Raw genomic sequence first — 12,761 nt, forward strand, 5'->3', positions numbered from 1 at the left:
AATGGGATTGACAGCTCATACCCACAAACTTTTTGTCAATTGCAGAGCAACCTAAGGATTACTTGCCAAGCAGGCATTACAGGCCAAGGTCAGGCTGAAGCCAGGGGAAGCAGGAGGCAGGGAGATCCCCAGTCGACACAACTCCTCTTTGCGCAAAAGCCTCTTGTGCAAAAACGAACCCCAATTAATTATGCAAGGAAAATCCCTGGACTGCAATGCTTAGTTACACACAATAAGAATAATCCACCAGCTCAGACGTGATTTCTAAACCCCCAAACAAGGAAAATAATAAAATCTGATAGACTAGGTAGTCCCCATAGGCTTCGCCCGCACCATGCTCAGGGCCTGGAGATTTTCTGTCAGTTTGCCAGACCAAGTAACTAGCCCCCCGCTGCTCTGGAGTCTCTGCCTCTCATGGGCCTTCTCATCCTCAGGCTCCGCTTTGTCTCCAGACAGACTCTGCTCTGCTACAGCCACCTCCCTCTGTCTGTTACTTCTAGAGCAAAATGCTTCCCTTCATTCTGACTTTGTACCCCTAGGCTTTTAGCACTCAGACCTGCACCTAACACCAGCATTTGCTAGTGAGAGGTCTGAACAGCTTCTGTAGAGAGAGGGAGACAGCCACTGTGGAGCATCTTTGCCAACTGTCTCAAGAAGCAGAGGAATGTAAATTCTTTGTCAGTGAGAGGAAACTGTCACCCCAGGTGGGAGAGTGCCAGAGACAGAAATTCACCTTCTAAATGTTCCTTCTTCAACTTTTAGCTCCTGATTAAGCCCCTTTGAAGAAGCCAGATACACAGGAAGGGCTGATCACACCCCTCTGAAAATCAGCTTTCCATGGGTATCGGTAGCTGGCTACGAATCATGAGCCTTGACATCTCGTCTCCCTCCCAAAACCAGGGAAGTGTCTCCCACTGCTGCAGCCTCCTGAGGCTCTATGGCCGTGTCTGTAGAGCAGGGACAGCAACACTCACAGCCCCACAGGAGAGCTCCTGGCCTAGCAATGTGGCCCCCTGAGCAGCCTCTGATGTTCCCTGCTTGAGCCCCAGAACCAGCCCTGAGTGACGGGGGCAGAAGGGGAGCAGCTCACACATGCCAAGGGGCTGGCCAGGGGCAGGACATGAGCCTGCAAGGCAGCAGTGACATCACAAGGGCCTTGCGCAGCACCTCAGCTCATTGGTTGGGAGGCAGTGACCTCACAGAGGGACCATGGCAACTGCCAGGTGGGACAGGCAGCAGGGCTGGGGCATCTCAGAGACCCCCATGGCCTGGCTGCCTGGAATCTCCTTTGTGAGGTTTCCCCTTGAGGGCAGAAGGGATTGAGGGTCCCATCTGGGAGTGTCTCTGTGGAGATTTCCCCTTTCCCCAGGCTGCAGTGGGAGGGGCTGGGGCAGGCAGGGGTAACAGGAGGGGCTGGCACTGAACTTCTGGGAGAAGCAAGAGGAACGGCTGCAAACACACAATGAGATTGGGATTTGAACCCCTGTGTGCAGAGCACAATAGATTAGCAGTCCATCGCCTTAGCCACATCTGAGCTGAGAGAGCTTGTTTCAAACTATCCAAAGCCAGCACTGCAGGGAACCTTTGTGCCACTTGCTGGCTGGCCGGGGACACCCAGGGCTGGAAGGTTTTCCCTTTTCACAATGTTCCCTGGGCTTTTGTACAAAGCTCAGTGCTGGTAACAAACCCAAACACCCCTTGGCTACATTTACCCTGCAGGCTATTACACAAGAACTGTTTTGTGCAGGAGTTCTTGCACAAAATGTCTTGTGCAAGAGCACGTCCATACTGCCCTGTCTTCTGATGCCGTACTGTTAATCTCCTTGCGCAAGACTAGGAGGGCGGTATGGATGCTCTGAGGATTCTTGCGCAAGAACAGCCATTCTTGAGCATGAGCCCTCCGGTGTAAACATAGCCTTTGTGTGTTAGGCAAATGTGAGAACCACTACGCCACAGAAACACCTATAAATCCATTTTCTGATGGACTTAAACTTGGACAAATATTCCACAAGGTTCTCCAATACTCCAATAGGTTCCTGGCCTCACTCATCTCTCTTCCCCAGGGTGGCACCAAGACTCTTGGTCACTGAGGGCAAAAAAAAGACTTGTCAGGCAGTGGTGAACACTTGGCTCCTGATGCCCTGTAATGGGGTGTGAGAAGGCTTTTTGGCACCCAGTGTGGCTAGCTCCGTTGGTAGAGCATGAGACTCTTAATCTCAGGGTCATGGGTTCAAGCCCTATGCTGGGCAATGCCCTTCTTCAAGTCACATTCTCAGTTTGCAAGCAATTCACTCTCAGCTTTCACCAGGGTTTTAGAAAGAAAAAGTGTAGTCCTGGGTTTCAGCTTTAGGAGAACCAGAGAGAGAACAAACTGCAACTTCCATCTCCTGAGGAGAAGGGAAGAGGATTTTCTTCTCCTCAGTTCCAGCCACATCAACCCAGGGAGGAGAAAAAATAACCCTCTGGCTGCTGATTGTCCCCTGTCAGCTTCTGTAGCTTCACCTCCTGCCACAGCAGCTCCAGCTTTGAGCTCCAAATCTCAAGGGGCTGGTGAGGAAATGAGGAGCTGGCAGCTCGGGTTAGTGGCTTCCCTGAGAACAAGAGGTGGAGTGTTCACAAGGTGCATTCCCTTCCCCCGCAGAGCAGGGTGTTAGAAAGAGCCAGGAACAGAACAGTCAGACAAGTGCCATGTATGCCAGAGTGTGTTCCATCCCCATTGAGTTATGTTTCTGTGGTGCAGTGATTATCACATTTGTATAACATGCAAAAGGTCCCTGGTTCAAAACCAGGCAAAAACACAGGTTTTGCTCTTATTGCTGCTCCCCTGGGTGCCCAGATATGTAAAGCTGCTGCTGACCAGCCTGTAACTGGGATGAGCCCAACTCCCCACGTGACAAAGGGGGAACAGAACAGTCAGCCAAGCTCCCCCCCCCCCCCCCACTGCCCACCAATGTGTGTTTCTGTGGTATAGTGGTCATCATGGTTACCTAATATGCAAAAGGTCTCTAGTTCAAAGCCAGGTAGAAACCCAGGGTCTTCTTTTATTGCAGCTCCCCTTGGTGGCCAGGTAAGTGCAGTTCCTGCTGCCAGGCCTGTGCCTGAGATGAGCCCAAATCCCATGTGACAGGGGAGTGACATCAGCTGAGAATGCCCCTTGGTGCCAGCCTGGGGAAGCCAGATTGGTCAGGCTGGAGGCTTGTGGCTTGGCCTCCCCTGCCCTTGGAGGCTGGCGTATGGGGCTGGCTCTTCCCGCTGTCTCCCTTGTGTGACTGGCCCAAAGAGGAAATGAGGCAGGAATGGGGCAGAGGAGGGAAGCCAAATTGAGGGGGGCAGGGCACGAGCTCAGCACCTCTGTGGGATTCAGTGGGGTGAGCAGAGCCCCTCCCCTCCGTTCTGCCAAAGCCTTTGGGGTGGGGCTGACTGTGGGGAGGCAGAGTCCTGTGCCTGTCCCAGGGAATCCCAGGGATGCTCCTTGCAGCCAAGGAGAAGAAGTCGGAAGGAAAACAAGTAAAGCAGGTCCCCGTGGGCATGACCTGGGGCACCAGTTTGGCCCAGTTGAGTGAGGGGTGGTTGGTTCAGGTCCCATGGTGTCAAGGGCAGTGCTCAGGACTCTGAATCCTGCAATCTGAGGCCCCATTCCTGCCTCCCTTCCCGGGCTGACCCAGTGGCTGAAAGGGGCTGCGGCTGCTGCTGACAGGGAAGAAGCTGGGAGGCAAGAGATTCTGGCTGCCTTTTGACCCTGGGTCTCAGTGCGCCATGTCAACTGCCAGCCACCTTGACCAAACCTCAAACCAGCTGGACGAGCCAGCCCACATCACAGTGAGTCACTAGTGGCCCCATCAGAGAAGAGCCCTTGGCAGCTGCAGAGACATCCTAGCATCTAGTTGAGGCTGACTAGCTCAGTTGGTGAGAGTGTGGTGCTAATAACACTAAGGTCATGGGTTCAATCCCTATGCTGGCCACTGGGGTGTTTGGTTTGGTGACTTCCCTTCCTTTAGCTGCCTGCTATGGAAAGGGAAGCCGAAACACGCAAAAATGGGAGCTTTGCAGGAAGCAGGGCAGAGAACTGGTAGGAAGCTCCAGCCTGCACAGACCCAGTGGCTAAAAGGGCCTTGTCACCTGTCTTCCTTTCCTGAAAAGCAGGGGAACTGATGCCCAAATTCCTGCTGCTGCAGTGGCTATCTCAAGGCACCAGCTGGGGGCAGGCTCTGAGCCCAAGCCACATGGGGAGACTCAATATGACCGGGAGGCCTGGAGCGTGTGCGCCCTGCACAGAGGCTGCTGCTGGTGGCCTGCTTTAGTGGCCCAGCAGCTCAAATTCCCTTGAACCAGCTTCTCCCCCTGGACCCACCCCCCAGCGCTGCTGAGGCCCCTGACATGAGGCAGTGGGACCATCAGAGGAAGGTGTCAGTCCTAGCCTTAGCCCTGAGCCCCACCTCCCCTTCCCCCCCACCCCAGCCTCCACCCAGGTTCTTTCCCCAGCTCCTCCCCAGTTCTACATTCCCCACATTCCCCAGGGAGTTTGTTCTTTTAATAGAGAAAAGTCCTGTTTGTGTTTCCAGTAGGGGAAGGGGGAAAGGAAAGTGGGAAAGGGGTGTGTTGGGGACAGGTTGGGGGGGGATTGGGGTATGTTGGTGGGGGGGGAGGCACAGAGGGCAAAACATGAAGAATCACGTTAGTTCAAACCAAGGGGCTTGAACTAGCAGCCCCAGATGCTCTTTCACTTTCCCAACAGCACATGGGTGAGAGTATGCAAATGAAGCACATGCTATTTAAATCCCTGCTTCATTTGCAACTCTGGTGTCTCTACTTTCTCTACTTTGCATTCTTTGCTAGAAATAACAACACAGTCTAGACCAGTGGTCCCCAACCTTTTGGAGCTGCCCAGCGGCCAGGGGCAGGGTCACGCCCACACCCAGGGGAAGAGCCACCCTTACATCATGCGCCCAGGGCCAGTGCCACCCATGCACCACACCCCCAGGGCTGGCACCACCCCTGTGCCATGCACCCAGGGCCAGCACCACACCCATACACCATGTGCCCAGGGCCAGCTCAGCACTTCCTCTATGCACCTGGGGGCAGGGCCAGCCTCAGTCACTTGGCAGGCACACGTAAATGGCCCAGCAGGCGCCATGGCACCCACAGGCACTACCAGTATAGATAGACCCACACAAGGGCTCAGCCACAGGAGCACCACCAAGATTTCCACCAAGGACTAGGACTGAACCAGGGACTCTTAACTCTTCACACTAATGCACTCCTCCCTAAACTACTTCAGCAGCTGCAGTGAGTACATTGATGGCACTGGTTCTGCATCAGGGATGCTTTACTCCACAGCAGCGCACAAGAGAGATGCTGTTGCTGGTGGCCCTGCAAGGCAAGATGAGCTTTGCCTGCCCCTCACAGCCTGACTCACTACTTGGCCCCATTTCCTGCCCCCCTTCCTGGGCTGACCCAGCGGCTGACAGGGGCTGTGGCTGCCAATGATGGGAAGATGGGTGGTGGGATCCTGATGCCAAGAGGGCCCAGCCACCTCTTTCCTGCTTGGGCCTGGCTCTCAGCATGGGGCAGCTAGAGGCACCCTAAGAGATGAAGCAGCAGAAGGGATGCGAGGAACAAAGTGTCAGCTTCAGCCGAGCCAGGTGAGTAACAAAGGCTGCATGTGCCCTGACTTCTCTACCCTTCCACATCCTTACCCCTGCCCTGATCCCCCCCCCACTCTCACACACTCCCCAAATCCCTGCCCTGAGCCTCCCACACTCCACATTTTAATTTCTTACAGGTACTGTCCTATCACAACCCCTCCCCCAATTTCCTGCCTTGAGCCTCCCTCCGCCCAAGGGATGGTGTCCAATAGAACAGGCCCTGTAAGAAATGTGTCATTTTCACCCCTGGGAGCAGCTCAGCCAGGCAAAGGGGCTGCCTGGGGCAGGACATTAGCCCTGGAGGGCAGGGGTGGGTGTGGCAGTGACATCACAAGGGCCTTTTGCAGCACCGCATCTTATTGGCTAAAGGAGATTGGGAGGTGATGACTTCACAGAGAGTCCATAACAATGACCAGGTGGGACAGGCTGCAGGGCAGGGGTCATCAAAGAGACCACACTCTTCCACCGCCTTCCCCGCCCATGGCTTTGCTGCAGGGAGTCTCCTTGCTGAGAGTTGCCCTTGTGGCCTTTTTGGAGCCTTTTCTTTTCCCAGGACTAACTGACCTAGATGACAGACGTCCCCGTGGAGAAGGGAAGAGCCTCCAAGAAGGCCAAACTTAACACAGCAGCGGAATTAGATCAAGTGGTAGAGCGCTTGCTTTGCATGTGAGAGGCAGTGGGATCAATACTCATGTTCTCCAGTGTTCAGGGAGGTCGTTGTCTTTTTACTGGCAGAGCCAGCCAGGGGCTAAGTGGCTGCACTAGCCCCCTCCCCCCCCCCCCACCACCACTTCCTACTTGCTCTCCCCAAAAGCCAGCCACACTGGGGCAGAGAGCTGCTGGACACCAGCCCTTCTGGGCCAGGCAGTGGCAGGAGCACTGGAGGCAGGGGGCAGGTGGGGCAGAATTAGCTCTACTGGAAAAGTGGTGCCTTTGTGCCTGAAAGGGAACTTTCCCAATGTCCATTGGTATTTCCTGGGGTTTGTGTAGGGGATTGGGATTGGCCATCTTCTCTGCTGGAAATGCCTCTTGTTTGGTAAGCAGCTCCCAGGAGTTCATGGAACTTCTTCTTCTCAGCTTGGGAAAGGGACAAGCAAGGGGCGATGGGACAGGGGTTTATGTGATGATGACATGGGTGCAGAAAGCAAATAAGAAATTATTTTTTCTTCTAGTAAAGAACCAGGGTGACAGAATGAAACTGGTAAGTAACCGAGTTAAAAAGGAAGCATTTTTGTGTCCCGTGGAACTCCTTGCCAGAGGATGTTGCAAAAGTGAAATCTGCAAGAAGGCCCAAAACAAAACTGGATAATTTAATGCAGGAAAAGTCAATCAATGGCATTTAACCGGGATGGACAGGGCAGGTGTCCCTAGCTGGCATATTCCAGAAGCTGGGAATGGGAGATGGGAAGGATCACTTAATAACTGTCTGTCCTGCGGATTGAAATTGGCTGCTGTCCTGAGACAGGATTCTGGGCTAGTTGGGCAACTGGCATGGCCCAGTCTGGCTGCTTTGATGTTCTGTTTGGCTGTTCTTGTCCCTCTGGACAAGGGACAATGGTCCCCCCCATCCTGAAAATGGCTGGCAAAAGGCTAGTATAGGTGAGCAAAGAGGTATGTTTCATGTGTCCCTGGTCATCTACTGGTTAGGATACAGCACTCTCATTGCTGTGGCCTGGGTTCCATTACCAGTTGGGGAATGTAGCCTCAATCTTTATATGACAACTGTCTAGCCAGTTTTCTCACTATCAGATGTTACAGCAGCTGATTCCCAAGAGGTTACTTCAGGCTCCTTCCCCCCTCTCCCTCACTGCTAAGACAACACTTCCCATTTTCAGAAGGGGCAGAGCTGGGTGACTCAAACTGCCCTCCTCTCTGCTGCATTGGCAGTGCTATAGGAAGCTCTGTGGTGCACACAGCACTAGCCCACTAAGTCAGTGGTAACAAACTGCCAGTCTGCAGACCAGCAAGGGGCCAAGATCCCCTGCGTGCTGGGCAGAGGTGGAGAATAACTAAGTAGAAATACTTGATCACACTACTCAAGACCTTCTTGGGGGGGTTTGTACTTTACTCAAGTAATTTATTTTTGTCACACTGATTTTTATTCAAGTTATTTTTTTTTAGACAATATTGTACTTTTTACTCCACTCCCATTTCCAGAGGCGCTGGGTTACTCACAACTTGCATCATTCTGCTTTGTCTGTGCAAGCACCAGTCATCCAAAAAATAACCAATCCACAGGCACAATGCCCCTGCCAAGGAAGAAGCCTTTTAATAGCTGCTCCAACACCTTGTCATTCAAACCCAGTATCCCTGCAGGCCCTGCCAGCCTGAGACCTGAGCGAGCAGGGCGGCTGCCCAGGGCTCCGTGCTGAGGGGGTGATATGAGCAGTCTCATGTGACCTTACCTGGGGCCAGGCAGCTAAACAGGAGGGAACCGAGCAGCCAGAGTCAGGGGGGACAGAGGCACTTACTTGTGTCGGGTGAATCCTCTGGTGGGAGCAGCAGCAGGGTGGGTGGGTGCCGGTGGCAGGAGCTCCTCATTCTCCCTGGCACAGAGGCCCCTTTGGAAGCCCTGTGGGGGGGCGGGCAGGCTGTGGGGATGGGGGTGGGCAGCTGAGGGGGGTGGGGATTGAAGAAGAGTCTGTGAGGGCACTTGGGCAGCCAGCTCGTCAGTGAGCAGCAGAGCACACGGGCCCGTCGCCCCCCAGCCGAGCCTCCCAGCTGCTCTCCCAGGGCTGTGCCCCACCATCCTGCATTGCTGCCAGCCCGGGCTCAGCTCTGCCAGTGACCTGCCCAGTCGCCTCCCTGCCAGGGGCTGCAGATGTGTCTGCTGGGGTAGAGAGGAGGGACGTGTCTGCCCCACCAATGTGAGGGGTGCGCCTTTGGGACAGGGAATTTCTGTACCATCTCCTTGTTTCTTGCTTGGGGAAGGGCACTGCTGACAGGTGCTGTGGAGGTTAATGCAGCCCCAGGGAACTGCTGCAGCCTGCCAGGAACCAGGCACACACTGCCTGATGGCAGCTGCCCCACTAGCTCATCCCTTAATCCAGTCCTGATGCCAGCAGTAACAGCCCCACTGCTGGTAACTCGCAGAGGCCCTTGCTGCCCGAGGAAGAAGGCAAAACACAGACCTCGCTGTAAGCAGGATTTGAACCTTTGCAAGGAAACCCTATTGGATTTCTAGTCCACTATCTTAACCACTCAGCCATCAAAGCTCTGGCCGAAGTAGAGTCAGGGAAACTGGTAAATAATTCCAGTGCACAGGCCTAATATCACCCACCATAGAATTCACACAGCAAACCCTTTCAACAGTTGTGCAGTGGAGTCCTGGCTGTTTTGGTCTTAGGTTGCCTTGGAGGTGAGTTCTGCTTCAAGGTCTTCTCTCCTCCTTCTTGGTCTTCCTTTCCCTTTTCCTTCCTCTTCTCTTCTCCCCTTTTCCTTCTTCTTGCTGGTCTTCTTCTTGGACCCCAGTTTATAAAGAGAAATTCAAGTACCGCTTAGTTCTACCTTAACCAATAATTTTAGTATAATTTCACTATCCAGTCATAATTTACTGTAACAGAATTACCTAAAAAGCATTGCTTCTTGGCCATTTGGCTAAGATTGAGCACTTCCTGCCTCTCAGAGAGGAATAAAAGTGGCAAGAGGCAGCAGGACCCACTTGTGCCTGTTGTTTCAGGGTTAAAGTAAAAAGTCTGCAAAGAATTGTGCAGCTACCTCCCCACATTGCATTGCCTGGGAATTGAACCTAGGTCAACTACTTGGAAGGTAGCTATGCTCATCACTATACCACCAATGCCTGTGCTAACCACCCCCGTAAAAATTAGTGAGGGAAGTCCACATCTGCCATGAAGCGCACTTGAGGGAAGAGGGTGCCCATGTGGTTTGGGGTAAAGCATAACCTCTTGCCCGATTGGCTAAAATCAGGGGGGGGGGGCGGTGATGTTGGGCAGTAACAGCCTTGTGGCTCTTTGTGGTGTGAGGGATTGGCTGGCATAGGAGTCCCAGAGGTTTCTGGGTGGGCGAGTACAGCTTCTTGTCCCTTGGGCTAAGTTCAAGAGCAGCAAAGGGAGGTGGCTGCCAGACATTCCGCATGGCCCAGAGGTACAGACGAAGAGCTGCCCTCATGTTTTTTGTCATAAAGTGTTTCTCAGCCATTCGGCTAAGATGGAGCGCTTCCTGCCTCTTGCAGAGCCATGTCACAGGCACAAGCCCCCAGAGACCCCTCTGGCCCTTCCATGGACACAGCAGAGGACCACGCAAGGGGCAGCAAGTGCCAGGCACTGTCATAGTCCAGGCCAGAGATAAAGCTGTGGTTCAAGGAGGCGTCTGCAGACCCGGCAGTCCAGGTGGAGGAATGTGGATATTTATGGCCAAATGGCTGATGGCCTTGCAAAGAAAGGCCACCTCCCCCCTCCCCAGACCAAGTCAGAGCCATGGTCAAGGAATTGCGGCAGGGGTACGTGAGGACCCGTGAGCACAGCTCCTGCACTGGGGAAGCACCGCAGCACTGTGCATACTATGAGGAACTGGACCAAGTCCTGGGGGTTGGGGAATCCTGTCTCCAGGGACAGTTGTGGAGTCTGGGATGGAGACACCTGAGCCGCAGCTTCAGGACAACAACCCTGCTGACCAGCAGGTCCGGGATAAGGAGGAGGATTCCAGGAACATTGTGACCCTCACCCTGGAACTGGTCCCCCAGATACAGGAGGCCTCCCAAATGTCTTTGGGCACCCGGGAGGGAACATCAGGTGAGTGCTGTGAGGTTGCAACACACACAGGGCAGGCGGGAGCACAGGGGATGATGCGTTATCGTGACGCGTCATGCTGATCATAGGTTGGGGGACACCACACATGTCTGACCCCATAGAGGGCCGTCCGCCCCCCACCATGTGTGCAAGGCACCACCTGCTCCTGCAGAAAGTGCTGCCAGCGGCTAATTTCCTAACACTGGATGCAAGCACCTAAGTGTAATGGGGATGTAGCTCAGTGGTAAAGTATTTGATTACAGGCAAAATGATCCCTGGTTTAACTCCAAGTGCCCCCTGAATGGTTGATCAACTTCCTTGAAACTTCTGCATCTCCAGTTGTATCACAGTCTAGATTTCTGCTGTGCAGAGATTACTACAAATCCCTAATGTGTTCCTGTGTCAATGCACATAAACCAGGCAAACCCATCTCAACTGAAACAAGTTCAAATCTGCTTTGTGTCTCATTTCTATTCCCATCAATTCAGCAAGGGTGTGATCTGAAGGTCCTTGGTCTACCTGGGCTATGCTGGGCAGAAGAACAAGAATCACACCCAGTGGGGGAGGAATGGCCACAATCAATCTTCTGGAGTTTGATTTAGCAAGTCCAACTAAGACTCACTAAATCAAATCCAGAGGGTACCCCACCAGTTTCCAGGACTTCTGCTCTTTGCTCCCTTTGGGTTCCTGCAGTAGGGACACAACCAGGCTCAACTGACAGAGGCCAGCTCTCGCTATGTAGGGTATGTTTACACTTGTACCCTCTTTCCAAAAAGGGATGCAAATGTAAAGATTGGAAACTGTAAATGAAGCTACCAGGGACACACAATGGGCCTGCAAAAAAATGAAACAGCTGAGCACTTTGCAGAGAACAGGCCAGAGCCCTGCTGGGGGAGGCTCCATCATGCACAGACTCTGCGCCGAGCCAGACTGCTGGGAGGCTCTGGCCATGGACTTTTCTCCACTCTGTTACCTCCTGCACCTGGGGCTGAAAGGGACGTGGGCTGCAGGCTGGTCCTGCCCAGCTGCCTTCCCCAGTGGGAGCAGAAAATGCTCATGGAAGGGCTCACACGTTGTCCCCAATGCACTGGCCTGAGGGCCTGAATTCTTGATGCACCTGGGTGCACCCAAATTCCCCTTGTGGGGCGGCAGGCTTACCAGCTCACACCCTTCCTATCACACAAAGCTTGCAAACGGGGTTGATTTTCCTCCATCTCCCCTTGCTTGCTGCTGCGCTAAAAGAAATCCTGAAACCAGCCCAGTCTCCTGTCACTGGAGAGATGGTCCTGTGCTGGGATATGAGAGAGTATCCCAGTGATGCTCCTCGCAGCCCAGGAGAAGAAGGGGGCTCTGAGTGGAAGGAACCCAAGTAAAACAGGTCCCAGTGGGCATGAACTGGGCACTAGTTTGGCCCAGTTGAGTGAGGGAAGGTTGGTTCCATGGTGTCAAGGGCAGCGCTCAGGACTCTGCTGCTGCTGACAGCGAAGAAGCTGGGAGGCGAGGTGCTGGCAGCAAGAGATTCCGGCTGCCTCTTTGCCCTGGGTCTGCTGGCCGCCAGCCACCTTAACCAACCCTCAAACCAGCTGGACTAGCCAGCCCACGTCACAGTGAGTGACTAGTGGCCCTGTCAGAGAAGAGTCATTGGCAGCTGCAGAGACGGCCCTGCAGCTGCCTAAGGCACCTTTCCTCAAAGGGCCACAGGTAAGCTCTAGGTCTGTTGGTCAGCTAGCTCAGTTGGTTAGAGCATGGTGCTAATAACATGTAGGTCATGGGTTCAAGCCCCATGCTGGCCACAAGGGTGTTTGGTTTGGTGACTTCCCTTCCTTTAGCTGCCTGCTATGGACAGGGAAGTAGAGACAGGCAAGAGGCTGAGACCTTTTCAGAAAACAGGCCAGAGAACTGGTAGGAGGAGGCTTGAGCCTGCATAGACCCAGTGGCTAAAAGGGCCTTGCCCTGGCCTGCTTTCCCCAATAGGAAGGAAAATCTTTCTCCTCCCTCCATTGTCCTCAATGGCGTGGCCTGATGCCCAAATTCCTGCTGCTGCAGTGGCTGGCCCAAGGCTCTTCAGCACAAGTCACAGAGGGAGGCTCAATATTTCCAGAAGGCCTGGAGCACGTGCCTGGCACACAGAGCTGCTGCCAACTGCCTGGTCACGTGCTTCAGTAGCCCAGCAGCCTCCCCGAACCCAAACTGCTCCTGCTCAGGTCCCTCCTGAACCTGCACTTGCCCCTGCTCCTGCGGCTTCTCCTCCTGGAGCATCCCCATGGCTGCCGAGGCCCCTGCACATGAGGCAGTGGGACCACCCAAGGCTGACGCCAGTCCCAGCACCATCCCTGAGCCCCACGTCCCCCTTCTTCCCCTTTCTGCC

General features: G+C 54.0%; 1 protein-coding gene and 1 non-coding gene across 3 annotated transcripts in view; one reads left to right on the forward strand and one right to left on the reverse strand.

Moving 5' to 3' along the window:
• The window catches only part of LOC142821626 (zinc finger protein RFP-like), a 394,289-nt gene that overhangs the window by 129,324 nt on the left and 252,204 nt on the right, over window positions 1-12,761 (reverse strand). The gene's annotated exons all lie outside the window — the stretch shown is intronic.
• Window positions 2,177-2,249, forward strand: TRNAK-CUU (transfer RNA lysine (anticodon CUU)). The gene has a single exon. It is a non-coding gene; the product is annotated as a tRNA-Lys (tRNA).

This window comes from Pelodiscus sinensis, chromosome 31 (genome assembly GCF_049634645.1).
Source record: "Pelodiscus sinensis isolate JC-2024 chromosome 31, ASM4963464v1, whole genome shotgun sequence".
NCBI classification, from domain to species: Eukaryota; Metazoa; Chordata; order Testudines; family Trionychidae; genus Pelodiscus; species Pelodiscus sinensis.